At 45.9% G+C, this 25,352-nt stretch overlaps 1 long non-coding RNA gene across 1 annotated transcript in view; it reads right to left on the bottom strand.

The window, feature by feature from the left end:
• LOC146171666 (uncharacterized) overlaps positions 1 to 21,781 on the bottom strand; it is a 32,264-nt gene extending 10,483 nt beyond the window's left edge. The window contains exons 1-2 of the long non-coding RNA XR_014702801.1: positions 20,339 to 21,781; positions 18,735 to 18,852 (exon numbers count right to left, since the gene is read on the bottom strand). This is a non-coding gene — a long non-coding RNA (uncharacterized LOC146171666). The remainder of the gene's footprint in view (positions 1 to 18,734; positions 18,853 to 20,338) is intronic.
• Positions 21,782 to 25,352: the final 3,571 nt, after the last annotated feature.

Raw genomic sequence — 25,352 nt, forward strand, 5'->3', positions numbered from 1 at the left:
ATGCGCAGAAGAGGGTACACATCCATTGTTACCCCCGTTTATTCGGCATAATAGATGCATAATTAAACGACGGTTCCCGCCTTCTTCACCAACACAACTGGTGTGCACCCAGGGGCTCTTTGATGGCTGAATGATGTCATCACGAATCATGTCCTCAACTTGCTTGCGAATGGTTTGGCGTATTCGCGTAGATACGTGGTAGGGATTTGGCGCAGAGGTCGGGTGTGACCGTCCACTATAATACGATGCTTGGCAAGGGGGGTTTGTCGCACTTGAGAAGCACTCACTGTAGCTCCGAAGAAGACCGCGCATCTGGTCGTTTCTGCTGAGCGGTAGTGCTGGGTTGATGTCAAACGTGGGCTGGTAGCCATGGCTAGATGCATCATCTTCGGGTTGTTCGGGGAGGGCGAAGACATCCCTGATGTCTTCTAAGTCGTCTAGAAAAGCAATCTTTGCCCTTTTTGCTGCCTTTTTCCCCTACGGGGGCTAGGAGACCTTCCATGGACGTAACCGCGGCACGACGGTGAAAATCGTGAGTGGTACGATGAAGCAGAGCGGAATGGGCGGCTTGACGACGCGCATACTCTTCCCTGCGCAGGTAGTCGTCAATTTCATGTGGTCGTTCACCAGGGCGGAGCAATGGGGCGTCGATGGCGAAGCCGCGCAGGCTGATGCGTCTGTATGGGCAGTGGCGTAGGATGTGGCCGGCCTTACCGCAGTGGAAGCATAGCGGGCGGTTGCTCGCAGTCCTCCAGGCACTTCCTGGGGCTTGAAGGTCGTTCATAGGTTTGGAAGGCGAGAGCAAAGTGCCGGCATTCAGGTGCAATTTATTCGTGTCGATGGGGTTTGGTGGGTCGCGTCTGGATGCAGGACGATGTACGGCAGCGGCGTAGTTCATTGCTTCAGGTTGCTGCATTGTATCCGTCAAGGTAGGATTCCAAAGCGCCTGCTGCACTTCTAAACGAATGACGTCGGCAAGTGTCGCTACTTGAGATTGTTGGAATGACGGAAGCAGCCGGCGCAGCTCTTCCCGAACGATCTCGCAGGTAAGGTCTCGCAGGCTGACTGCACTTGTAGATGATCTGTCGTAGGGGCTTCCATAGACCGTCTCAAGTTGTCGACTGTATTGGTGCATGCGGGCCTCAATAGTCCTCTCGATGGACGACGCTTCGTTTTCGAATTCGGCCACTGTTATCAGAAGCAAGGCCTGCAAAAAGCGATTCCTTCACAACTCTCATTAACAGTTTCACTTTCTCCTGCTCTGTCATGTTTGGGTTAGCGCGGCGGAAGAGGCGCTTCATATCCTAGACGTAAAAGAGGACAGTCTCATTTGGGGCTGATTTCTTAATTGGAGGAGGGCCTGGGTTCTTTCTTTTTTGATGGAACTAGCGAAGGTCATCAAAAACTCCGCTTTGGGTGTCCCCGAGTCCTTCAAAGCAATCTCATTATTTTCTAACCAGTTTCGGGCAGGTCCTTGAAAAGCAAACAACACTTGCACAAGTTTCGAAGCGTCGTTACAGCCATTGAATGTTGCCACGAGGTCAAAAATGTCCATCCAGTCTTCCGCATCTTCAGTAGGCAGTCCTTGGAAAAGGGGGGATCCCGGGGAAGCACGAAGACAACAGGTGCTGTAGACTCGGCCATTGTCAATGTTGCGGCCTTCTTGCGGAGTCGAAGTGGTTCGGCCGCAGACCGCATTCGGGATGGAGCCCTTGAATTCGGCGGCTGTGTCTGACCTGCAGACTGGTCCCCCAGGGCGACAGGAACAAAGCTGAGGCATTCACTTGAAAGGATAGGCCGGATACCGAGCACCTCCATCAGATATGTCACGTGGTGGTGACAAGGTCAATGAGGTCTTAATTGGGCTGACTTGCATCCGCAAAGAACTAAGCGATTCGGCGGAGGCAGCGATAGCAACGATCGCGCTTGGCGGTCATCGAACAAAGAATACCCGTTTCGCGCGTCAGCTCTAGATTTAAAGGCGGCGTAGAAAGATCGAGATAACATAGCTCAAGGTGACTGGAACATTGTATAAACACATGCGCGTGGCTGTAAACTTTCCAGATACATCTGAAAGCATCTTCTGCGAAAAAGGAAATAAAGCCGCATCTCGCAGCAGTGAGCATGGACAAACAAAGAATACAAGAATCGATCTGCGCGCTTGAATCACAGTGGTAAAGCCGCATGCCGGCGGCTGTCGAACAAATAAAGGTTAGAATAGTTCGTGGCAATATGCAAAATCGGGCACCCCCTTGCAGTTCCCCGGACGCCTTTTCGCAATGTTGGGAGCTTCTGGACACCACAGTATATGGCAGTAAGGGATTAGCGACGCGCAGTTGGCACTTTATATCGCCTTTTGCTCGCAATATTGCTCTTTACCGTGGTGTACACAGAAGAGCTAACGGCATCCAGGAAAACAATGTCAGAGTGCCATCTTCGGTAATTTGCAGCTTTAGTCGGGCTCATGTGTGACATGCATGAAATGTGTGCACAGAATTCGTGTACATATGTGCCCGCAGTAGCTGTTCAGTTTCTGCCGAAAATAACTGTATTTTGCTAATTGTGAGCCTCAAGTGTCGTTCATTAGTTACATGGAATAAGTTACGCTTTGTGCTATGTCGTTATAATTCTATTTTAAATGATTACTCTGACCATTAATATTATGAAATTATAACTGAAGGGACAATCACGCTACAGCATCGTCAGATATTGTTGGCTAGCTTATGCTAGGAGACTGCCTACATGCCCTACACTAATGGCAGATCTTAATTTAGAATTGTTAATTAGTTAAATGTGATTAAAATTGAGTTCACATCATATATCAGGTCATATATCGTTAGATATATTATAGCGAGTGTAACAGCACTACACTCATTGCAGGTCTTGATTAATAACCGTTAATTTCTTAATTCTGATTACCCTAATGCTACAGCTTTATGTATTGTACGATATATTGTATAGCAATACAATGTGGAAAAGATCTCGACGTGTAGGATCCCAAATCAAATGCTAAACCACGCGAACACCATGTACCTGTGATAAAACCGAGCGTTAACTGAGCTAGCTCTGCCCTAACTCGGCCAGAAAACTCGGATTAGCATCAAAAGCAAAACGAAAAAGCTTAATTATACACATTAGCAGGCACGTAAAGACATCTAAGGGCAGCCGGTAGGTTTTCGTGCTTGAATCATGGTACGAGGCCAGCTGGAATCCGATTGAAGCTCTTGAGTTTTCTTCGGGAGGTAACGACTGAAACTCATAGGTTAGATTGCAAAAAGCTAGGTTCGCAAGTGAGCTATTTGGTTACCTAGTAATTTGCCAAGGACCACTGAAGCCTTATCAGTTATGGCGCACTGCGTGAGTCAGCTTATAATTTCTCAAGCGGAATCAGTCTTGAGTTTAACGCTCTGCTTTATTTGCCCATTTCTTGTTGTTACGTGTAGTTTGATTTCATGCAAGTCTTAAGTATTTTTCCAGTTTGCGAAGCGTCGAAGGGTAACTGACCCGCAGTGGACGTTCAGGTTGGCCCAGTGTCAGTAAGAGGGCACGCAGTAATCCACGTAAATCAGTCAATTACCACTCGTAGTCGGCCGCTCGGTTTTCGCGTATTTGGCAAAGATCGAATCTTCGAAGCAGAATATTCCAAACGATGGCGTTCACCCCCAGTGTAACATCGGCAGTTATGGTTGAGCCGTCACTATCGAACATCTGTTTTCCGATGCATTATTGAAATTATCAGGACATTTTTTTTTATTCCAAGGTACACCAAGGCTAGGAAGCGCGTAGTAGTGGACGGCTACGCAATAATTTGAGCGCCCGCAGATCTTAACCACACACCAGCAAAATCTCAAAACACAGGCGTTTAAGTTTTTCCCTTCTACCAGAAAAACGGCCATTGCGGCTGCGATCGAGCCTTCATCCTTTGGCTCAACAGCACGATGTCTGGACATCCTTAAGCACATCAATTAGAAATTTTCGCCAAGGTGTACTTGTCGTTGAGTACGTGACAATGATATGACATCGTCGGGTCAATGAGGATGCTGAAAAGGAACCTTAACCTCAGCGATATAGACCTCGATGCGAGAAAACAAGCGAGCAGAGTTCAATGATTAAGGAATAGTTGAAGAAGCTTGACATTTCATAACGAAAAGATGATCTTGCCCAGTGCATGTCCACGCCTTCAACGTACGGCATCGTCGTTATTTTCTTCACACCGCCGGGACTTCTCTATTGAGTTTACGGCGCATAAGTACCTGCAACGTCTCGTGGAAACATGGGTAACATAGAACGGCCCATGGACCACTTGCATGCTATTCCTTCTGTCCCAAACCTTAAATGAAAAGGATCGCCAAACCGAGAAATCCGCTCATGCTCTGCAGCAGGCAATCCCGTGACCACAATCCGCCAATATTGTGTCGCTTGCTCGTTTCGGTTTTTCTCAGGTAGATGGTACCATTTCTCTTAAGGTTTCGTACTCACCTCCATAAACTGAGTGTAATGCTGCCAGAGCTTCTAGACTTTTTTGCCGCTGCCAAGAGGTAGCCTTTCACAAGTCCAGTATAGACAAGCACACCTCGTTGATTAAGTGTCCTGCGCTTCGTAATTTCCCTCTTGCTATATTTTTCTCCCTTATCAGTTTATGGAGGCTTTGAAAGCAGGTACATACAGTAAAGTAGCACTTGGCTGGTGCACCTATTCGCTTGGACTATGCACCTTGAAGATATCTCGCAAGCAGCAAAAATAGTAATAGTAATAGCATGGAGAGTTCAGCAAATTAACTCACGACATTATATTGATTTTCAATGTGAAAATTTTCTCCACATTATCGTCAAAACACTCGCTGAGAATTCGAGAGCTGAGTGTTACATGGCGGCGAAAGACGATTTTTTGGGCGCACTGCTTTTACGGCTTTTCGAGTGCTGTGCACTAAATAAAAACCGTGTAGGTACCTTAATTTGAGCATTGAGCACAAGGGAAGGTAAAGGGTAGGTAGTGCTTTAGCTGTTACCATCTTACAGCTTCTAAATTTTCCACTCGAGTAATGGCAGCACAGGTGACACAGGTGATTTTTCTGTGAGTTTATTCTAATAGCTTTTGTAGATTTTTGCACTATGCCGCTTTGTTGCCATGATGTGTTGTGCGCGCGAGGTATGTAATGCAAACCTCAATTGCATTAGCAGCACTGCAACCTATGTATGCACACTACGGATGACGAGTTCATGTGCTCTTTGTGTTTAGCACTGTAGTACATGTGCAATTACGCAGGTGGGAGTTTCGTTATGAGAAGTTGTGCCATTATTTCCGCCTTTCGTGTGTTGTGCTTGTGATAATGGCAACCAGAGGACTTCAATGCGCCAATTTTAAAAACCCTCCATACGCCTCATTTTTCAGCACAGTACACGCTGATGGGAATAAATTATGACCAGCAGGTTATAGAATAAGGTGCTACAAATAAATGACCAAAACGTTCTTAGAAATGTGCTGAAAGGGACGTGGGTACTGAAGAGTTCCAAATGCTGGATTTGGTCAAGTGGCTGCTAGAGATTTCTACACGTTCTCAGGCATGATTGGGTTGATAATGTGGTTGAAGAGGGTCTGGCCGAATAACCATCCTGCTCACTGTGTCTCTCTTGTCAATGCACTCGCAGAACAGAAGCTGGTCGAGCACGACAGATTGGAGCTGGTATGGAATGGTGTGGCTCGACCCCAGTGCGGCTCGAGGTGTCACAGCTAGAGGGAGAGCGTTAAGGGCCACTGGACCTCATGTGACCAACAAGTGCTGCGCCAGATTCCGGTGCGGCGAGGGCAAGGTATGGGGAGCGCTCTTCTTGATTTCGCAAAACCGCAACCACAACAGTGGTTGGCGACCACCCCCAGAACCTCCTTTGCCCAGCGTCATGCTTCTGAGCATTGCTGGCCATAATGAACGCCAATCCTGGGTGCAGTCAACAGCTGGCTGGCCGTCATGTGGTGAACATCTTCAAGACACCATTGCAGGTGATTGGTGGAGCGGGAGTTCTAACAGAGCATCCTCTAGCAGAAGTGAAAAGCAAGTAGAGAACAAAAAGTTATAGTGAAAGCACCTTGTTGGATGTGCAGAGGGAACCGAACGATATAGTGTGAGGAATCCCCGTTTATGATTGTCTCGCATAAGAGCGCTCGGAAGGAATTCATGCAGTGTTCTGTTCGTCTCACGAAGGCCGAAACCTTTGGCGAGTGAACCGAAACAGTTTTGTCAGTGATTGTTTCTGCTGAAAAAGAGAAAGTTACGTCATCTAGGGTAAATATGGACGGCAGTTTCTGTAAGTGGTTTTACTCCAGCAACAGCTAAGCGTCGGTTATTGCTATCTGAAGCAGCTGAATTAAGTAGCATACCTTCAAATCATGAGCTCTACAAAAGAAATGTGCGTAAAATCTTCCACGTCCCTCCTCAGTACAGTGATGAGCAACTTGTAGAATTTCTAAGGGATGCCGGAGTTAGCACGGTACGCCGACAGATCGTGTACCGCCTTTAATTCGCCACGGAGTTGATCTAGACGTGACGCCATCATCGCTCCGATAGCGGGGATCGGCAGCCGGCGGCGCTCGCAGAAGCGTACGCGGCGTATGTCTTCTTGCGAGTTTACGGCGGGTTTGTTGGCCAGGAAAACGTTCCTTATGCAATACATTAGCGATTTACTGTTTAGAGTGTCCCAATATTGCAGAAAAAATCCGTGGATTTCGCCAATGCAGCTAAAGAAAAAAAAAAGATGCGCGGATTTTAGGAAAACAAGGCAGGCAACCACCCGTCTTTCAGATTTACTGGCATCGCTTTGCATGCTTTTTGTGTTATACGGCGCTCACAGGCCTGATACATAGGCCTCAACATGACATATCTTATCGCCTTTTCAACAGCGTGCGCGTGTCTTATACGAGTGAGACAGGCAAATTTAGTGTCAAGTCCACGGAGGTTCGTACTCTGACGCAGTATTTTAGAATGAATTGAGGCAGCCTGGTTCATTATATCGTACTTCACTCGAGGATTAAGCAGGTTAAATGTAACACTGACAGTGTACTTCCCGGTGGGTTACCGTAGACTGAGGGGACATCAACTCTGGCGGAGGCAGCCAGGCACAAATATTCCCCAAAAATAAGATTACGCCGACACTGTACGGGAAACCTCGCCGCACAGGAAAGGTGACTGCTCACGTGTAGAGCAGTGAGTGGATTGAGTTTGCCGAGCTCACAAGGCGGATGTTTCTTGCAGCAGATAATCCGGTGTTGCACTGTAAAAGGACTCTAAATGATTTCCTGAAATCGAGAGAAGTGTAAGGAATTTCTGATGTGTGTGATGTTCAGAAATGGTAAATTAGTAGTGTAAGTATTTTTTTCAATGACAATGAATTTCAACATGTTACAGAACATTTACACACTTGACAAAATTTTGAACTATCAGCCATTAATTTTCAGTAACGTTAAAGTGCAAGCTACGAATTAGCGCTGCAAAGACATCGTGAAAACTGCGCTTGGTCGCGCTCATGTTCTGGCAAGGAATTTTGAAGGCTGAACATTTTTTTATCATTGTAATTATTGTTAAACGGTGAGTTGGGGCGGTTCTGTCGCTCACTTCCAAAACAGGCGCGTGATATAAAACTATCTTGAAAGAAATGGAGTTCATCTTTTCATGTGACTGTTTCTCAAACGTCGTAAATAATAAATAAATGTATTTATTCCCGACGTAGACACCGATGATTAAGCTCGTATGATGCTATTTTAGTCCCCTTGTCAGAAGCAACCAGTTCGCTCGAAAGACAGCATACACTAAAACAGGTTCAAATGATTCTAATGGGCTACCAGTGTACATTGATCTATGCATATTATGTAATATTTAGTGCAGCAGGTGCTGTGAAGATCTGTTTCTGAAACGTTCGAGCATTTCTCTAAAGCGAAATTTTCTCATTAGCACTGTTACGTATGTGCAGAATCCTTCAACAGAAAAAAATAGAAGAAATGAAAGGCATACAGTGTTCTGCAACTTTATCGGTACCATCTTGGAAACTTTTTCCGCCTCAACCGGTGGGAAAATTTTCAAAGACGGTTACGATAAAGTTGCAGAACACTGTATATGGGTTTAACGTGCCATGCGACATCGGCTATATGATGGATGATGTAGCAGTGGGCCTTGGTGTCGTTGACCACGTGGGATTGTTTAACGTGCAGTCAAATTCCACAGCCGAGGAGCGCCTTTCGAAACGGCTAGGATCGAACCCCCCGTTCGCATCGAACGGTTGGGATCGAACCCCTATCCGCAGTCCAGCGTCCTACCACTGAGACACTGCGAAGGTTTAACAGCAAAAAAAAAAGTACCCAGACAACTCTATCGTGGATACAGAAGGCACAATGTGGCTTGTTCAAACTGGATTTTGTTATGCAGCAGTCTGCGGTCGCATGTTTCAGTAGTTGCGGTATTTCAAACAGAAACGGGATTATACGATTTTTGAGCGTTTGCATTAAGCTGCATTGACAGCAGCAATTTTTGTTTTGACACGGCGCCTAACGGCAGCAGCATTTCATTTCAGAAACCGCTTGTCAAAGAATCTCAAGCGCCGAAGACCGCGACTGATGACGGACGTCCTTTCCAGCGTGACATACTCGATATGGAAAAGTATTTTTTTTTAATGGAGCGTGGGGTAATAGACTGTTCATATTTATTTTGCAAGAGACAGATAGGTAGCAAAAGCGTACAGGAACCGCGAAACAAACAAAGGACTGTTGTACACACCGCACGCGCGCACGTAAATCGCTGCGGGCTGCACGCGACGCGAACACTCATCCACACTGGGTAAGTTTCGCCGCTATGCCGCTAGGTGGTGACTCTGCTCGATCTCGAGGCCAATAGGATGGAGGGGGGAATCCCTTCCACTTTTTTCAGTTACTCTCACATTCAAGGAACACCGCTCATTGCCAGAGAGGGTGTAATTAGGCTTCACTAGATATGGTACAATATTACCTTAGACCAACATTCCGACGCAACAACTGTTAGTGATTCGGCCACATGGCAAAGAGCTGCCGCACATCGCGCCGAGGCAAAGTGTGTTCGAAGAGCAATGAGCACACTCAGTGCAAATCGCTCTTCCAAGCTAAGTGTGCGAACTGGGGTTGCAAATATGCCGGGTCTTTCTCGGGTGGCCTCGAAAACATACCTGCTTCAAACCTTTGGCGTGACGAAATACTTCATGGCAGGTCACCTAAAAAACACCCCTCCTTCTGATCTGGAAACAGTGAATCCAGTGCAGCAGGACAAACCCCAAGCTTCTAATGTGCGTCTTAGGCGTCCAAGCTGAAGTCTGCTCAAGAAAATTCAGGCGGTCAAATCGCATTCTTCAGCGGTGCCTCCCGCTTCTGTGTTCAAGAGGCCTATTCCGGAGCGTCCTAACAGCCAAGTTCAAGTTAATGTTTCAGAGCCCTCAACTGCCTTATTTCAACGTTGTTCTGCTTTTCCAGCGCGAGTGGCTTCACTTTGTAAGCTGGCCCGTTACTCAGAATAACCCTTTCAGGGTTTTTTTATTGCACGGAAAACTGTATACAGTCTTGACTGATCAGTTTTGTCAACTTATTTCTCGTGTTACCATTTCTCTTGAGTGCAAAGTATTTAAAATCGCCTACATTTGCACAGCGAAACCTTAGAGCATGCTTCAATGCGCAACATGCCTATTTGGATTATGGTCTCACAATTATTGAACTTAAATGTATTCTAGCATCATGCCGTCAAGACAGTAGGTGGGGCTGATGTCATGGCTAATGGAATGCTTTGAAAATGGACCCATGGTCAGAGAAGTACTTTTGGTGATATGTAATGTCTGTGTTAATAAGCTCATTCTCGTGTGATGGAAGATTGCCCGTCTTTCCTGTTTTAAAGCCCTGTAAACCCGCTTTGCTTCTTGACTTCTTTCGCCCAGGGAGCCTAACGAGCTGCTTGTGCAGTGTGATGAAGATAACTGACGCCGTGCTTCAGTGGTGGAGTGATAAAACAGAAGTATTCTGAGATCATAACTGCATTTCGTCGGTGTAGGTTAGGTGCACTGTGGACTCAATTATGAACCCAGTAACATCTTAGAGCATGAGCCTAGCAAAGTCAACATTACCATCACAGTATGTTTGGACTTCACATGTTATCCCTATTTTTCAGGAATATACGTAGCTAAACCCACTGACAGAACTCTGAAAAGCGAGAAGCAGTAAGAAATATCAAACGAAATATGTTATAACCATGGGATTCTTGATAAATAAGGTGAAGAGGCAAACACAGATAATAGCCGGTGTGTCGCCCTCTGCTTGATGTACTCCCAAGGACCTGTATTGCATATACATACGTGTAAATTATAGAAAATGACGACAGAACAGCAGCTACTAGCCCGACTTACGAAGAGCTAAACGTACAGAATGAATACGAGACTGAACATCTGAAACCGCTTGTGATGAAACAATATGGAATCCGCGATGCATGAGCAGAACCCCATCTCTATACAGATTGCTTAGCCACCATAAAACAACTGAAAATAGTGAAAAAGACACTACGTGCAACCGACGAGGTCCATGCACTTAATAACGAAACAAAGATACGCTTCCTGATACACTGGATACACGATAAAGCGCAGACCGCTCAGGAGATAAGTTTTTGACCTCACACACCAAATTCCAAACACTAACGTACCCCCACCAGGCTACCTTTTGATGACCGCTTCGTCGTCCCCATCCTAGCATCCTCTCTGCGGAAACGTACACGTACCCTCTTCCCGCCGTGCACTTGCCCCCGCCGTCATAACTTAACTAGACTGGAGGAGGTATCCCTTAGAAGGATAAGAGCTGTAGCAGCCCTTACCCCGTCGGTCACATGCCGATAGGACTATGAAGTAGTGATGCAGAACTATGGGTAAATTGACTATCGATAGTATCGGTAGTTTTTTGAAACTATCGATAGTGTAAAAAAGCTATCGATAGTACTACTATCGATAAACTATCGATAGTGCTGTCAATAATTATGCAGTTTTTGGCCAGCGATATGGCCAAACATTTGCTATAACCTACTATCAGCAGTACTCATTTCGTATAATTTATGGTCCAGTTTAAGCGAATGCAATAACTTAATTCCGGAATGAAAGTGCCGTATTATGTCCATCAATAAATTCATACTCAAAAGTAACCTGTTAAATCCAACCAACAAATTTAGTGCTTCCTGTTTTTTATTCTTAAATCACTAAATCCAAACATAAATTTGAAACAGCGCAATTCCGCACACTTGATACGGCTTCCTCTCCGCTATAAATGAACATTTCAACAGTTGTCGCTTGTCACCCAAGCATTCTGCTCCTCCTTTCTAAAATTATCTGTCCAGCCGCTGAGAATACGCGTTCTGCCGGTACCGACGTTGCCGGAACGCACAAGCACTTCCTAGCCACTTCAGAGAGCGGCGTTATGGAGCATTTCCAAGACCTCCAGAATTTTAAAGGGTTGCTGGTGCTTTCCTGCATTTCCTGCATATTTACCTCCACCATCATACCGTGCACTCAGGGAACCTAGATTCGCTGCAATGAGTTCGCAAGGCTGATTTTATTCTACCGATAGCACTACAAAAATTACCACCAATAGTACTATCGATAGCGCTATCGAATTAAACTATCGACGGACTGTCGATAGCGCTATCGATAGTTTTTTTTACCATCGACAGTTCGATAGTGACTCAACTATCGATAGTATCGACAGTACTATCGATAGTTCTGCATCACTATTATGAAGACACCGACTACCTGCCCGAAATGTTCTACACCGGCTGCAGAGGAGGACGCTCGCCACCTGCTGTGGACGAGGGTGTCAAGGACATGGACTCCCCAGGAATCAAGGAGTGTCGGCGCCAAGAGAGGAGGATTTCACAAAGTGGCTAACCGACAACACTAAAAGCGAACGCCTTCTCCAGTTTCTGGCAGAAAACGATTTACACAACTTTCTATTAGTATGCCTTATGGCAAATTAGCAAAATAAAAAAGCCACATTCAAGAGCTCTCAACTTTACTAGATCTCGGTGGTAGTAGAAGGTCGCTACGTTGGATTTTCAATTCTTTATATGGCCGCAACATATTCACGAAGACGAGTGAAGGCAATGGCACGGAACGTAGTCGCATGCAGGGAGTGTCGCAGAGCAGCGTGCTAAGTTGTATTTTTTTAACTACGTGATGGAGGATTTGCCCCACACTCCCTTCCGGTTTCCACCACCCACTATATGTCATGTCTGCATTTGGGTTTCTGGAAAAACAGCACACTTGCCAACCTTGCAAGCAGGCCTAGATGGCAAGACTCCTTTTTAACAGGAGAATAGATAATCTCTCAGGCATAATAGTCGTTCTGCGTTTCAGTCGAAAGAATCATTGATTTCCGACTCTTCCTCAACGGTCAACCTTTAATGTCTTCTAGCAGCACAGTTTCCTGCGTCTAGTTTCTGAGAGTTGTTTGCCGTTCTAAAGCGACGTACACAGTAATGGACGGTTCCGGAAATTTCCACCAGGTAAGCCTTCTAATTTGCCTGAACTGTGGCAAGACTGCGAACACTAGCTATTTTGCTAATTCTTTTATCTTCAATAAATATTAGCAGGGGAGCAGGCTTCGCAGCTTTTATAGCCAGAAGACGACCCACCGTATTTTATTTAAAATCTTTTCGTACAAGTAAAATCACCTGTAGCCCTTCAGGCCAGTGGGACGGAATGCAATGAAGTTATCGTTATCTTGGTGCTACTCAGGCTTTCCGAATACAAACAAAATTTTCAAAATCACTCCAATTTCAATGCACTGGACGATTCACTGCATTGCTTTACCGCCGAACTGTGCAGTGAAGCATTCTTAAGACGCCATTCTGCCGTTTTGTGAGGAGGCACCTTCTCTTTTGTACAGAGGGCCTTCCCGACAGAGTGAGAAAAACGAAGCTCTTGACATAACTGAGAAAAACATCGTTCACTTGGGCTTTACATCAAGTTTAGACAACTACAGTTAATGAGCTAAAATCACCGTCATGGAAACGGTTTGCCGCAGTTTTTTGAGGCCCATTCAAGTTTTCAGTAAATTCGAACTTTTTTGTGGTCTCTTGAAGGCCGAACTGACGAGTTTACTGCATTTAAAAGCAGCACGAAGGCTCCACTGTGTTTTATACGCAGGTCCCCCCATTATAAAAAAATTGTGTTCGAAACGTATAATGGGTTTTGAGTTTACACTTCCGTGGAATCCCAGTTTATTTGTACCTGCAACTGCCACGTGGGTTTTGAAAGGAGGCTTGTACAGGCAATGCATGGTGTGCCTAACATTTCTGGTTCTCTGTACATGCGCGCTTTCGTTTCGCAAGTGTTTTCCGCGATTTCGCTTCTTTTCAGGTTGGCTTGCAGTGACGAAATATTGTCCTATCCAACTTCGACAGAACTGCTATAGGGGTTCCTTTCTTTGAAATACAGTGTAATGAGGTGATACTACCAATCTGCACGCTTTACCCATTCTCCGTGATTTTACCTGATTTTATCTTTTACCACCATTCTGGAGCCGACGCAGCCGCCCTGTCACCATGTCACCCTGTGCAGTATCGTTTTTCAGGCCATGTGTCGGGCGCCAGGTCATCCAAGTGCAGCAGCCTGTGCTTCGAATTATTTATTGAAAACCCGACACTGGTCAGAATTGACTTTAAGTATAAACCTCTAAGGAGCTTAGCTGTGCGAAGAAGCAATGTTCGAGCTCAGAAATTTTAATTTTAGAGGTTCAAGTTGATGAGCTTCGCTGTAACAATGTCTACTCCGGTCAGCTATAGTGGCGTCATGACTGCGTGTCAGAGCTGATGCATTTATTAGATGATGTGTCGTACATCATTCCCTGCTCGCAGACTATGTTGAGAAGGGGTCATCTCAGAACGCCCATTCTTCCACCAGTTCCGCATGATGATCTTGACATCCAATGATGGCTTGTTTTACACTTCTGCCTTGTAATTTACCGTATACTGCAGTCCTTTTGTAGGAGAATGTGCCTATTTTCTCTTTTAAGGTCATTTTCCGGGTCTAGTGACAGTTAGTTTAGCATATGCCCAGCTAGGAACATTGTGAGCAGTATGCATGCTCATAAGCAGACCCTTTTTCCGGCGCCTAGTATCTTCCTCTAGAAGGGACAGAGTGGAAGTCTCCTTTTTGAGTGCGCTGGACAAGCCCGCCCCCAGTATAACACCAAAACAACTCGCATGCCACTAAATTTGCGTTGTTCACCATTTTGTAGCTGTCTAGTTGCAATAAACACCTTTCACCGAATGAAAAAGGTAAACAAACACATTTCGCAGCATCACAATGCGTGATACTCTAATAATTGAACTCCCGCAAAAGAAAGAGCTACAATGAAATGCCTAAGTTGTGTTCAACAAATTGTTACTTGTGTATGAAATTATGCTCAGACTGCAACTACTGAAACCTCTAAACAGTCCAACTAGCTTGCAGATGTGTGCATAGGTTGCATTTTGTTTCCTTGTCGTGGTACATCACATTACCATTCCAATCGCTGGTCTGACAGGGAAATATAAAGTTAATTCTTGGATTGATTCGACATATTTTTTTTTTACCATGCTCATTATGAACTAGCACATTTCAGCAGTCTTCACGCCTTGCCCATAAGAGCCGTTCAACCATTGCGAGCATGGAGATGGTATGATGCGACATTGGTATTCAGAACATGATTGGCGTATGTGACATACATGTTGCATTTGTCTTTTTTAGTTTCGTAGGCGTTCTGAATACCAATCTTAGGCGGCGGGGCCATACCTAAACATACTCGTAGTTTCGAGCAGTTTTTTTAACCGTGGAGTTGATGCGGAGAGGTGCTAGATTGAATAATGGGTACAATTCTTCGTACGAGTGACTGCTTCAACGAGCATTTCTGAAAACTGGAGGAAAGGAAGAGGAATAATTGTCAGTGACTTGCTGAAATCTATGAATGATGAGATGGGGCCATATAAAAAACAATATAGGTTGGGGTTTCCCGCTGGCCTCATTTTGTGTTCATGTGTTTACAACAATACTCTCTTCTTCAGAGCCCACTTAGGCGCGATTTTTTCCAACACTCTTACTGAAGAGAATGTTGTATCCCGTGGGTGAATGCCCAGCATGGCTGTCTTCATAATAAAATTTGGGAGCTCTCTTCACTCTGTCTACACACCTCGAAGGATGCGAACGAGTGTAGAGGAGCAAGCGGATATACTTTTTGGGTGGACACTTCTCCACGGTATCCAGTTCGATACACTACACGGAATCGTTTTTAAAATATAAAAGCCCAATGAAAAGCAATGACTTCTTATACGCGGCAGGCAGTGAACTGTTTAATAATCTAAATGCATTACAAGAAATGCCGTAATTACTGTAAGCTGCCAAACACAGGAGCTGGCCCAGATATTACACATTATAAAAGGCTGGCTCATATAATAGAACCATTTATATAGGCATTTTAAAATTTTGAGCAACGTATAGTAATTAGGAAAAAGCCTGCGGCCTCTGAAAAAAAACTGTTGCCGTACCATTTATCAAAACTGTAAGGTCTCCAACCAACCCAAACAGCTATAGACCAATAGCCTTGACAAGTTTCCTTGCTAGATCTATCGACAGAATTATGTATAATAGGCTCTTTGTTCTTGCATTTCAAGGACTTCTTGATGTCCATCTGTGTAAACTACCGTTAAATGTTAGACAACACAGCATCTCGTCCATCTCAAAAATAGTCCGCGAAGCGTTTATATTGTCATGTGCCTTCCTCGAAACGGGCGAGTTTTAGGCCCTGAGGCAACATAGCTGGCTCTTCAGAGTGGTTGACAGTCCGTAGCTCTGTTCGGCCTCTGGTCACGGGAACGACGGAACGAAGCACAGGGTTACTCTGTTGGCATGCGTGTGGAACGCTAAGAGGCGGTATAGTTGGAGTCTCAGTGCCAACTGATTTATTTTCTTTTATGAGCTGGCCACTTTTCCGGTAGCCGGTCGACTTCGGCCGGCTACGGTTGGCTACTTTTCGCTAGTAGTGCTGTGGCCTAGCTGGGACGTTTTTCGGTTTCACCACAGCACATCCCCCCCCGCTTCCTAGTTTGAGCATAAAGTAAACGAGCGAAACAGCTCACAAACCTTGAGGTATATTCGGTTTGGTGCGTTCCACTGCGCGTGTGGTAGCTGTGGTAAAGACCCTCTATCTTGGAAAGCAGCGAAATTGTAAGATCTTTGCCGCCGTTCCTCTCTCCCGGCACTTTCCTGTTCGCTCCTCTACGCTCCTCTCTCCAAAGAGAGAGTGGGGGCGGTTTTTCTGGTTTGTCGGCTGCCGGGCCCCCTCACGTGGCCAACACGTCATCATACGTCATCAGCGCACGCAAAATTTTGTTTTGCTTGTTTTTTATTTTATCACGGCCGCCATTAAACTGCCTCGTCCTGCCGTTCCTGTGACTTGCGCGCGTGAAGTTTCGTGCGCGCGATGCCGTGCTGCTGCGCGTTTCAGTGTTCAAGTAGAACAGAAACAGAACGTAGAACAGAACGACTGCCGCGCATCGCTGATTACCAACACGGCACCGGCAAGGTTAATTGAGTTGAAGAACTTTTCAGTCTCACATGTCACGGACGAACCCATCCCAGCCATCATAGAAACTTTAAAAATTGCTGAGAACTTTTTCCGCAGTAACAGAGAAGCTCTCCTCAAAAATTCAATCAGCACTGCACAACTGCAGGCCCGGATAAAAGATAACATTTTATTGGTATCTTGCTTCCCAGCCTGCCACGATGTTGTAAAAGAGATTGTGAGTGTTTTCGCGAAAGTACGGACCCAGATCCTTGTCCGAGATGAAGCCTCCAAAATATCTCCTGTGACTAGCAGTAAATGCGGTAGCAATAGCATAGGCATGCGGGTCGCTGCAGCTCAGATTCGGGGACAGTATGCATTTGTAATTTCATGTTTTATTAATTTGAAACATTTGTGAAAGTTGTGGTTTGAAAATCTGTATACAATTATTATTTTGCCTGTCGCCTGAATGAATCTGTAAATGGTTCAAAATTTCCGGTAACTGCTTGCATCTTTTGAAGATATTCTCGTGCATATCTAAAGCATATTATCATCGAAATTAAAATTGGATTGCAGCGTGTGTGAAAAATGTTTGTACGAAAATTATCTGCTTGCGCTTCGTTTTCATATCTTTTCATTTTGTTAAGGGTTCTCAGCATCCTCCAACTGTCTAACAGTGTTTATCTGTGCATTTATATTTTTTGGAAATGTGTGCTTTGAATTAATGTGCCTGCGCCAGTCTTACGACCCTTTTCAAAGCGACCAGTGCTGTTTCAGTAAATCAAAGGTGCTACTTGTGCAACAGTGTTTATCGCAACATCTTCTGTATTTGGAATTGTGTATTTTGTATGCGCCACATCTTGCGACCTTTAAAGCAAACCAGTATTGTGCCAATTAAATAAGATGCTATTTTGCCTGAGTCACTTTGCTGATCAACTGATATTGCGAAAAAATAAAAGCCACTTTTTGCACCTACACTGCCTCTGATTAGCAGCCGTAGGAACATGCTTCATCGTTTTCTTACAGATGCGATTTGAAAATGAAAGCATACAACAATCGACGCTTTTGCTTATAGGTTAGCCAGAAGCGATCGATGTCAGAATTCGCCGGTTTGCCGCTCACGCGCAAAGATGCAGAAGATTTCTGAAGGGGGCATTGGCCCTCATTCAGGGTCATCTATCTGTCACCCAACACAGATGACACCGTAATTGCCTGCTCCGTTTATTTTCCGTTCTTGATGCTTCAGAGTACCCGAGTGCGATGCTGAGTGCAAACATTTCTTGCCGCTTTAAGCGTGTCTTCTCCTTCCTTCTTTGTTGTTGCGAGCAATATGTGCCGCTAAAACCAATCATAACATTTTCAAATCGATTATATATTTACCTGTGCAAAGCAGAGTTAAAAGAACGCTTTAAAAGACAGCACAAGAAGCCCCCGCCATTCACTACCATTGACCCTTCCGCGGCGCCCCTCGAGCGCAGGCAGGTTCAGCGTGCCGTGCGCAGCGCTACCGCCGGTGGGAGAGTGAAATCAGAGGAGAATTGAGGAGGAAAGCTTCTTGCAGTTTCGCTACTTTCCAGATAGAGGGGTTTTAAGCTGTGGTAGCTGCTGGTCTCTCTAGCGGTAGAATCCGCTGCCATGGGAGGAGGCGCTTCGTCACGGTTGCTAGGCGGCGGGGTAGAAATGCCGGTTGGTGGAAAGTGTCTGCTGGCCCCCATTCGAACAAAGAGCGCACCTCGAGAGCGCAACCTAATGCGCAGACTGCGATGGCCCACACCCTGCTTCATACGGAGAGTGTGTTAAAAAGAAAGCTGCTACACTGGCATGATAGTAAACCGCACAAGGGAAACCGCCCAAGCGTCATGATCCACCACCTAAACCTGACGTGGTTTTAACAAAAACGTTAGCTGTACCTCAAAATCAGTCACCAGAACGTGAAAAACCACACGATAGAAAAACACGTGATGACACATACGAGGCTGCAGCCAAAAAGAAATGTGAGAAGCCCGTTGGCTTTTCTCCTCCATCAAAGCAGCAGCGGCACTCCGCCCAAGGCCCGGCAAACAACCTCTCTGATTCTCAGCATAAGGCAATGCATTGTAACAAGAAGTTCAGCGAAAGACAGCAAAGCGGAAGCACTGAAAAAGAAATAAGATGCCTACTGATTCCGATGCTGTTTGCCGCCATCGAGGCACTTGTCCGCGCTGACCCTTCGTCACGAGGTCTCCCGTTGCTGTCGGAGCCATTGGAATGGAACCGTCGCTGTCGGCCTCTTACGCTCTGCAGGGGAGTAATATCACACATCTGTAATCGTGGCTTCGACAGGAACAGCTTCAGCACAGCTGACCGTCGACAGCATATTTTGCACATGCACCATTTTCCAGTGGAACGCTCGTGGTTTACGCTCGAAACTCTCCGATTTTCGGCAGCTTGTGCGAGCGTACAACTTCCCTTTCACAGTCATCTCTGAATAGCGCGTGGAGGAAACTTTCAGGCTACACGGATACTATTTTCATCATTCACAACGACCAGATTGCTGATAGGCTTTCGCAAGGATATCCCGGCCTCATTGGTTGAAGTTCCGCTTCACAATGACAACTGATATGTGTGCACCAAGACAGTAACCGGGAGAAATAAGGTCATTCTTATTGGAGTATATCTTGAGCCAGGCAGTCTATTCGATGCTTCGAGGCTTCAAAATTTGATAGTGAGAACGCCCACTTCACATGTTATTTGCCGGGACTTCAACGCTCGCACTGACATTTGGGAAGATCACACACATGTGCCCAAGGTGCCAAGCTTGCAGAACTTCTTGCTAGACATTCAAGTGAACCGCCAAATTGACGGCAGCATAACCTATATCCGTGTACTGACGACTGTCAGCAGCATTGACGTGACATTTTGTGACAAGTTCAGCTGGCCACAATTTTAGCTGGCGCACCGATCTGGAAACACGTGGAAGTGACCATTAACCAACCCTATTATAAGCCGTTAGTGTGCAAATGGCGCCAAAGAAATTTCTTATAAAATCTACAGACTGGGATGTATACAAAGACGCAGCAAGCAGAGGAGTTATGCTGCAACCCGAAATAAGGAACTAATATCGACAATGGCTTATTGCCTGAGAGAAAGCACGCGGATCACACCTACAAGCGATAGCTTACCCTCAAATGATGCGACATTTCATAGGCTGTGCGCTATTCGCAGGCGAGCTAAAAAGAAAGCATTGAGCACGACAAACATTGAAGACCTCCATGCCCGCCAACGCGCACAAAGTCACATTCGATGCTACCTGGATAAGCTTAGTCGGCAAAGATGGCGTGACTTTTGTTCTACGCTGGATGTGCGCCAATCAGTTGGCACAATTTGGCAAATAGTTTGCGGCATGCGCACGCCCCTCCGACAGCTTCACGCTTTCACAGCGATATCTCTGCATGAACGAAAATCCATTAAAGAAGTCTCAGAAGATTACTGCAGACTGCTTTCCGTGGGGTCAGGGCCTTCCGCACGCTCCACAGATGGTATGTCAGGCATCCCCCAGGTAGCAGTGGCAGCGATGGACCTACCCTTGACATTTGAAGAGCTATCCGCAGCTATCGCGGAAATAAACAGACGGATGTCTCCGGGTCATGATAAAGTGACCTATGACGTAGCTCGCTATGATATCATGAATGTGAGGTATCGGATAGCGGTCGGGCACTGCTGTTCGACTGAGGGCTTGATAATCCCCGCAAGGTCACCAGTCTCCTGGTGTAAACATAGGTACCATGTGCAGTGGTGACGCGCAAGGGCTGGCGGATGGGTGGATTATGCCGAGCTCGAGCATGTGGTCAAACTTCTGTCGTGCTGCTTGCAGCTTTTATGAAGACAGGCGTCGTTGCCGTGCGTAAACAGGTGAGCCTGTGGTTACGATGTGGTAGCATACATTGCGTTTGCTGGCCGGGCTTGCCTGTGGTGGCCGCGGGAGCTCGGGAAAATTGCTGAGTATGCTGGCGAATCGGGGTGCGCCTGGCGGTGCCACGAGCATGGGACTGGTGGCGGATGCTTGTATGGCTTCCCGCGTACTTGTGCTTGTGATAGGGGATCCTGTAAACGCAGGTTGCGGACGTCGACAAGAAGTCCAAAGTTACGCAAAGCGCCCGCTCTCAAGATGGGAAATTCTACATCGGCCGCGAGGAAAATCCATCGAAATGTCCTCTTAAGTGCCAGGTCGACTAAGAGAGCATCGGCCGTACGTCGGCATCGTCGTGTTGTTCACAGTTTGCAGCGGTAATGCCGCGGATCGTTTACGATCAGGTGACGACGCCGGCACTACACCGATTTCTGCACCTGTGTCCACCAGGAAACGGGTGCCTTTCTCACGATCGGTCAAGAAGAAAAACGAGGGGCGACTGTACGGTGAGGCGCGGACACTGGTCGCATTCACTGCAGGCCCGGTGAGTTTCCAGACCTTTCGCATGGGTGCACACAGTGCCGTGCAGCAATTCCAAACTTGCGCTGGTACCAGCACACTGTGCGTAGTTGTGGAGCAGTACGCTGTCGTGCGCGTTGGTTATAACTCTGCTGCAGCGACGCGATGGTGTCAGCGAGGAGAGAAATCTCATTTCGCATCTCTTGCAGAGATTTTATGTGCACGGGCGGTGCATCTACGTGCACCGCTGCGAATATCTGTGTGGCGGCGGCAATGATTTTTTCGGCGAGTTCAGCCATCTTGGTAATGTCCGTCCCGCCAGACGCCAGGAGACCTATCCGTGCCTTCACTGGAAGTCTTTGCAGAAACAGCGCACGCACTAGGCGGCTGTCGAAGCGTGCCGTGCTGCCGGCCAGTTGTTGCATGTAGCGCAACTGGCTAGGCCTGCAGTCACCCAGTTCGGCGTCCCGCAGTAGGTGTTGAAGACGCTTCGGTTCCGAAGGCGCAAGGCGACGAATAAGAGTCTCTTTAAGGGCTAATAAAATAATAAAGTAATAAAAACTTTCGGCGCATATACGTAGCACCTTGAGGCAGACCGGCTCTATCAAGCGCGCTTACTTTGTCTGATCATGCAAAATGCGGGAAGCCATGACGGATAGCGTTCTGGCGTACAAAGTTTAAGGTCTCCAAGTGAGTAGGAGATCCTAGGTTATCATCTAGATTTAACCTAATAAACATCTTCATATTTCCACAGTAAAATTTGTCACAATGAGATAGAAAGGTTGGTTACATGTCGCATTTTCGGATGGATGGATGGATGGATGATAGTGGCTCTGCCCTTTGAATCGGGCGGCAGCTTGCGCCGCCTAGCCAAAAAATTAAAAGAAATATATTTATATCTTCCCCATTTTTAGCTTCTAATTCGCCCGTATCTGCCCCCCTCCCTTTTTTCCTCTTTTCATTCTCTTGACTTTTTCCACCAATCCTCTAACCTCTCTTTTGTTATCAGAACGTGTTCCTCATCCATTCGTCCATCTTCCCCAGCAAATCCCAGTGCTCTCTCCAGATCTGCCGCTTTTTCCGCGGGAAGGGCAGGACGAAGTTTTTGGCACCTTCCGTTGTTTCCTCTTCAGTTCCGCACGCCGCGCATAATATATCTACTTCCTGAAATTTTTTCCTGTACGTTTTTGTTCTGAGGGCCCCTGTTCTAGCCTCAAACAGCAATGAACTCCCTCGTGAGTTGTCGAATAAACTTTCTTTCTTTATATCCTGTTTTCGAGTTCTATACATACCCAATGCTGATTTTCCTTGCATTCTTTCCTCCCACATTTTCCTTTCTGCCTCCTTTACCTGCTTTTCAATGCTGCTGTTTTGCTGCGGTGTATCTCCAAACTCTAGGTACTTAAATCTGAGCTTTCGGGTTCTGTTAGTCCATTTCGTATTCAGGCTTTTCATGAAGAGGTGCTTGTACATTTTTCGTGCCCACCTTGATTCCTCCATTTCGGTTAGTCTCTGATCATATTTTAGTTTGCTAATTGCCTCTCTAACCTCAAATGATGCCCAGCCCATATCTCCCTGGACTCCTTCATTAGGTGTGTTGCCATGTGCTCCCAATGCCAATCTACCTACCTTTCTCTGTCTGATTTCAAGGCCTGACTGTACTTCTGATTTCATGCACAGGACTGCATTTCCAAAAGTGAGTCCTGGTACCATAACACCCTTCCATACCCCTCTAACAACCTCATACCTGTTATAATTCCAGAGGGCCCTGTGTTTCATAATATCCGAACTCCTTTTCCCTTTGTCTATCATAATTCCTTCATGCTTTTCTAGGTAATTTTTTCCTTCATTGATCCATATGCCCAGGTATTTATAGCTCTCCACATGTTCAACCTTGGTGCCTTGTATTTCCAGCATGTCCCCCCTTTCATCATTAAATACAATTATTCCTGATTTTTCACTGCTAAATTGCAGTCCCAGCTTTTCGCCCTCTTCTCCACAGATCTTAAGCAGCTCCTGCAACCCATCCCTCTTATCTGCCAGCAGTACAATGTCATCCGCGTACATCAATCCTGGTAGAACTTGTGTTACTTTCTGTCCTCCCTGCATATAGCTTGCATCGAATCCCTTATTACTTTCCTCCAGGCGCCTTTCCATTTGGCTCATGTATATCATGAAAAGCAGCGGTGACAGTGGGCACCCTTGCCTAAGCCCCCTTTTTATTTTTGCTGGTTTTGTTGTTTCCGTCTCCCATACTATCACTGCCTCATTATCTGCATACACTTCTTGTATGAACTGAACCAGGTTTTTATTCAGGCCATATTCCTTCAACTGGTCCCACAGTTTTTTCTGATCTACACTGTCGTATGCCCCTTTAATATCTAAAAACGCTATCCATAATGGTCTCTGACTTGCAGCTGCTGTTTCTATACACTGGGTAACCACAAATAAATTATCCTCTAGTCTTCTGTCCTTGCGGAAACCATTTTGTAGTTCTCCGAGGATATTCCCTCCTTCTACCCATTCCTCCATCATTACTTTTACTAACTGCATTGCTACCCTGTATATAACTGATGTAACTGTGATTGGCCGATAGGACTTTATGTTATCTCTGCTTCCCTTGCCTTTGTATATTAGTCTCATCCTGCTTAATTTCCAATCTTTTGGTACTTGACCGCCCTTTATTGTTTGTTCAATCAACTGTCGCAATTTTACTTTGCTTTTTTGTCCTAATCTGGTAATCAATCCCATGGGTATGCTATCTGGTCCTGTCGCTGTTCCCAAGGGGACCTTCCGTTCTATTCTTTCCCATTGTCTTGCTGTCATCTCCTTATATTCTTGCTCCTCGTCCCTGTGGTCCTCATTATTCTCCATTTCTTCTGCGGCTTTCACTTCCAGACTGGCAAAGGCTGTTTCTATTGTGCGCCTAACATATTCCTGTGCTTCCTCTCCCTCCACTCTTTTTCCTTCCTCTGTGGTCAGTGAGTGTTGGACCCCTTCCGTCTTTTTTGCTTGTAGCCTTATGTGGTTCCAAAACCTCTTTGCAGCATTTTTATCTTTTTTACTTATGTCCATCATCCACTGGACCCCAGCTTTTCCTATTTTGATTTGGATTAAGGTTGACGCCTCCCTTTTTCTCTCAAGGTACTCCTCCCATTTGGATTCTACTTCCCTTGGTGTGGCTTCCCTCTTCTTTGCTAATCTGTGCTCTCTGGATGCCTCTTGACGCCTCGGTATGGCTGCTTTAACTTCAGCATCCCACCAGCTTTTTGGTTTATATTTTCTCTTTCCTCTTCTAATCTTGCCCTTTTTTAGCTCTCTTTTAAATACTTCTACTAGGTCATCGTATGTCCATTCTCTATTTGGTTGTTGGTTTACTATGTCTTCAATGCGCTTTGACCCTTTTTCCAACTGCATATCATTGAGTTTCTGGTTGCTTTCACATACCTGCATTTTTGTTGCGGCCGCTGTCCCGCCAAATTGGAGTTTAATTCTTTTGTGATCGCTTCCTAAGCTCTTCGCCCCTTCTTCATCAATTTCCATACCTACTAACCTGTCATACAGCTTGTGGGACATCAGACAATAGTCGATTGTGGAATGAGAGTTATTTCTTTCCCATGTTATTTTTCCCTCACACTTTATTTCTGAATTAACTATTGTGAGATCCTGGGCTTCACAAAATTTTCCTAACATTTTGCCTGTCGTATCGGTAGCTCCATCAAAAAATTCCATATGGGCATTCATATCCCCTAAGATTATCACTTCCTTATTCTGGCCAAATTCCTCTATGTCTTTAGCTAAACATCTGAAATGTTCTGAATTTTCCTCATTCGAGTCATTTCCTGTTTTTAGGTAAACAAACCCTAGTATTGTATCTAGGTTTCCCACTCTACCCTGGAGCCATATATGTTCTCTGCAGCTTTCTGTTACCCTTTTCCAATCTTGGCCTTTGATTAGCGCCCCCAGGCCACCTCCTTTTCGGTCCTTCCCTTTTCTATTGCACCCCAGCCATGAGTATCCTTCAATGTGTGGAGGTTCTTCACTGTCTCTAAGGTGGGTTTCTGCTACACCATATACTACAAAATTTCCAGTTTGCAGCTGCTCCTGAATTTCATCCCATTTAATTCTACTTCTACCCCCTTGCATATTAATGAAGGCCAAATTTACGGGTTGTTTCTTTTTCCTCCTCCGTGCCTTCGTCCTGCCCTTCCTCCCTCCATCTTGGTCTCCTACTTCTCGGTATGCAGGGGCAATCTGCTCGCCTGTAAAAAAGCTAGCGCCCTTCGCCCCATCCGCAGCCCAAGTTGCCATCCCGCTGGTGCGGTGTAATGGATGCCATCAGGCGTGAAGGGGAGGTAGTTCCTATCCC

Source organism: Amblyomma maculatum, unplaced genomic scaffold (genome assembly GCF_055883805.1).
Source record: "Amblyomma maculatum isolate TAMU_Amacu unplaced genomic scaffold, ASM5588380v1 scaffold_19, whole genome shotgun sequence".
NCBI lineage: Eukaryota > Metazoa > Arthropoda > Arachnida > Ixodida > Ixodidae > Amblyomma > Amblyomma maculatum.